The sequence below is a fragment of the Juglans regia genome, unplaced genomic scaffold (genome assembly GCF_001411555.2).
Source record: "Juglans regia cultivar Chandler unplaced genomic scaffold, Walnut 2.0 Scaffold_835, whole genome shotgun sequence".
In the NCBI taxonomy this organism is placed as follows: Eukaryota; Viridiplantae; Streptophyta; class Magnoliopsida; order Fagales; family Juglandaceae; genus Juglans; species Juglans regia.
The window spans coordinates 1-3,294 of NW_023363306.1; the positions used below are offsets into that span (position 1 = coordinate 1).

A 3,294-nucleotide genomic window follows, 5' to 3' on the forward strand; every position below is an offset into this window, starting at 1 on the left:
TGATTAAGCGTGCTTGGGGCGAAGGTAGTACTAGGGTTGACCTCACAGAGGAAGTCTCGTGTTGCACCCCTCGTTGTTTTTTTTTCGGCCTTGCGAGATAAATTGACAAGAAGGAGCACTCGGGAGTGGATTTTTCGGAAAATCTCGCCCTGCCCATCGCGTAGCCATGGGTTTGGATCAGATCTCCGATTGGATTGGGATCGGAAGGACGCTAGTATGTCGCTCAAGGATTATTTGAATTTTAAGTAATTAGTTTTGATGGGTGCGATCATACCAGCACTAATGCACCGGATCCCATCAGAACTCCGCAGTTAAGCGTGCTTGGGCGAGAGTAGTACTAGGATGGGTGACCTCCTGGGAAGTCCTCGTGTTGCACACCTCGTTTTTGTTTTTTCCGCCTTGCGAGATAAATTGACAAGAAGGAGCACTCGGGAGTGGATTTTTGGGAAAATCTCGCCCTGCCCATCGCATAGCCATGGGTTTGGATCAGATCTCCGTTTGGATTGGGATCGGAAGGACGCTAGTATGTCGCTCTAGGATTATTTGAATTTTAAGTAATTGGTTTGATGGGTGCGATCATACCAGCACTAATGCACCGGATCCCATCAGAACTCCGCAGTTAAGCGTGCTTGGGCGAGAGTAGTACTAGGATGGGTGACCTCCTGGGAAGTCCTCGTGTTGCACCTCTCGTTTTTGTTTTTTCCGCCTTGCGAGATAAATTGACAAGAAGGAGCACTCGGGAGTGGATTTTGGGGAAAATCTCGCCCTGCCCATCGCGTAGCCATGGGTTTGGATCAGATCTCCGTTTGGATTGGGATCGGAAGGACGCTAGTATGTCACTCAAGGATTATATGAATTTTAAGTAATTAGTTTGATGGGTGCGATCATACCAGCACTAATGCACCGGATCCCATCAGAACTCCGCGGTTAAGCGTGCTTGGGCGAGAGTAGTACTAGGATGGGTGACCTCCTGGGAAGTCCTCGTGTTGCACCCCTCGTTTTTGTTTTTTCCGCCTTGCGAGATAAATTGACATGAAGGAGCACTCGGGAGTGGATTTTTGGGAAAATCTCGCCCTGCCCATCGCGTAGCCATGGGTTTGGTTCAGATCTCCGTTTGGATTGGGATCGGAAGGACGCTAGTATGTCGCTCAAGGATTATATGAATTTTAAGTAATTAGTTTGATGGGTGCGATCATACCAGCACTAATGCACCGGATCCCATCAGAACTCCGCAGTTAAGCGTGCTTGGGCGTGAGTAGTACTAGGATGGGTGACCTCCTGGGAAGTCCTCGTGTTGCACCCCTCGTTTTTGTTTTTTCCGCCTTGCGAGATAAATTGACAAGAAGGAGCACTCGGGAGTGGATTTTTGGGAAAATCTCGCCCTGCCCATCGTGTAGCTATGGGTTTGGATCAGATCTCCGTTTGGATTGGGATCGGAAGGACGCTAGTATGTCGCTCAAGGATTATATGAATTTTAAGTAATTAGTTTGATGGGTGCGATCATACCAGCACTAATGCACCGGATCCCATCAGAACTCCGCAGTTAAGCGTGCTTGGGCGAGAGTAGTACTAGGATGGGTGACCTCAGATCCTCATGTTGCACCTGGATTTTGTTTTAGCCTTGCGAAATTGACAAGAAGGAGCACTCTGGAGTGGATTTTTTGGAAAATCTCGCCCTGCCCATCGCGTAGCCATGGGTTTGGATCAGATCTCCGTTTGGATTGGGATCGGAAGGACGCTAGTATGTCGCTCAAGGATTATATGAATTTTAAGTAATTAGTTTGATGGGTGCGATCATACCAGCACTAATGCACCGGATCCCATCAGAACTCCGCAGTTAAGCGTGCTTGGGCGAGAGTACTACTAGGATGGGTGACCTCCTGGGAAGTCCTCGTGTTGCACCCCTCGTTTTTGTTTTTTCCGCCTTGCGAGATAAATTGACATGAAGGAGCACTCGGGAGTGGATTTTTGGGAAAATCTCGCCCTGCCCATCGCGTAGCCATGGGTTTGGATCAGATCTCCGTTTGGATTGGGATCGGAAGGACGCTAGTATGTCGCTCAAGGATTATATGAATTTTAAGTAATTAGTTTGATGGGTGCGATCATACCGGCACTAATGCACCGGATCCCATCAGAACTCCGCAGTTAAGCGTGCTTGGGCGAGAGTAGTACTAGGATGGGTGACCTCCTGGGAAGTCCTCGTGTTGCACCCCTCGTTTTTGTTTTCTCCGCCTTGCGAGATAAATTGACAAGAAGGACCACTCGGGAGTGGATTTTTGAGAAAATCTCGCCCTGCCCATCGCGTAGCGATGGGTTTGGATCAGATCTCTGTTTGGATTGGGATCGGAAGGACGCTAGTATGTCGCTCAAGGATTATTTGAATTTTAAGTAATTAGTTTGATGGGTGCGATCATACCAGCACTAATGCACCGTATCCCATCAGAACTCTGCCCATCGCGAGAGGAATTTACAAGAAGGACAACTTGGGAGTGGATTTTTAGGAAAATCGCGCCCTGCCCATCGCGCAGCCAAGGGTTTCGATCAGATCACCGGTTCGCATTGGGATCGGAAATACGCTAGTAGGTCGCCCTAGGATTATATGAATTTTAAATAATTGGTTTGATGGGTGCGATCATACCAGCACAAATGCACCGGAACCCATCAGAACTCCGCAGTTAAGCGTGCTTGGGCAAGAGTAGTACTAGGATGGGTCACCTCCTGGGAAGTCCTCGTGTTGCACCCCTCGTTTTTGTTTTTTCCGCCTTGTGAGAGGAATTGACAAGAAGGACAACTCGGGAGTGGATTTTTTGGAAAATCGCGCCCTGCCCATCGCGTAGCTATGGGTTTCGATCAGATCGCCGGTTCGCATTTGGATCGGAAAGACGCTAGTACGTCGCACTTGGATTATATGAATTTTAAATAATTAGTTTGACGGGTGCGATCATACCAGCACTAATGCACCGGATCCCATTTCAACTCCGCATTTAACCGTGCTTGGGCGAGAGTAGTACTAGGATGGGTGACCTCCTGGGAAGTCCCCGTGTTGCACCCCTCGTTTTTGTTTTTTCCGACTTGCGAGAGGAATTGACAATAAGGACCACTCGGGAGTGGATTTTTAGGAAAATTGCACCCTGCCGATCGCGTAGCTATGGGTTTTGATCAGATCGCCGGTTCGCATTTGGATCGGAAAGACGCTAGTACGTCGCTCAAGGATTATTTGAATTTTAAGTAATTAGTTTGGATCAGATCTCCGTTTGGATTGGGATCGGAAGGACGCTAGTATGTCGCTCAAGG

The 3,294-nt window shown here is 48.5% G+C and overlaps 8 non-coding genes and 1 pseudogene across 8 annotated transcripts; all 9 read left to right on the forward strand.

Annotated features, from left to right (window-relative positions):
* Positions 1-260: 260 nt before the first annotated feature.
* Positions 261-379, forward strand: LOC118347142. The gene has a single exon (XR_004800389.1). It is a non-coding gene; the product is annotated as a 5S ribosomal RNA (ribosomal RNA).
* Positions 380-568: 189 nt separating this feature from the next.
* On the forward strand, positions 569-687 carry LOC118347141. The gene has a single exon (XR_004800388.1). It is a non-coding gene; the product is annotated as a 5S ribosomal RNA (ribosomal RNA).
* Positions 688-876: 189 nt separating this feature from the next.
* LOC118347143 lies at positions 877-995 on the forward strand. Its single transcript, XR_004800390.1, has one exon. It is a non-coding gene; the product is annotated as a 5S ribosomal RNA (ribosomal RNA).
* A 189-nt stretch (positions 996-1,184) lies between these two features.
* On the forward strand, positions 1,185-1,303 carry LOC118347140. The gene has a single exon (XR_004800387.1). It is a non-coding gene; the product is annotated as a 5S ribosomal RNA (ribosomal RNA).
* Positions 1,304-1,492: 189 nt separating this feature from the next.
* LOC118347139 lies at positions 1,493-1,606 on the forward strand (annotated as a pseudogene).
* Positions 1,607-1,786: 180 nt separating this feature from the next.
* On the forward strand, positions 1,787-1,905 carry LOC118347136. Its single transcript, XR_004800384.1, has one exon. It is a non-coding gene; the product is annotated as a 5S ribosomal RNA (ribosomal RNA).
* Positions 1,906-2,094: 189 nt separating this feature from the next.
* LOC118347135 lies at positions 2,095-2,213 on the forward strand. The gene has a single exon (XR_004800383.1). It is a non-coding gene; the product is annotated as a 5S ribosomal RNA (ribosomal RNA).
* A 411-nt stretch (positions 2,214-2,624) lies between these two features.
* Positions 2,625-2,743, forward strand: LOC118347137. The gene has a single exon (XR_004800385.1). It is a non-coding gene; the product is annotated as a 5S ribosomal RNA (ribosomal RNA).
* A 190-nt stretch (positions 2,744-2,933) lies between these two features.
* Positions 2,934-3,052, forward strand: LOC118347138. The gene has a single exon (XR_004800386.1). It is a non-coding gene; the product is annotated as a 5S ribosomal RNA (ribosomal RNA).
* Positions 3,053-3,294: the final 242 nt, after the last annotated feature.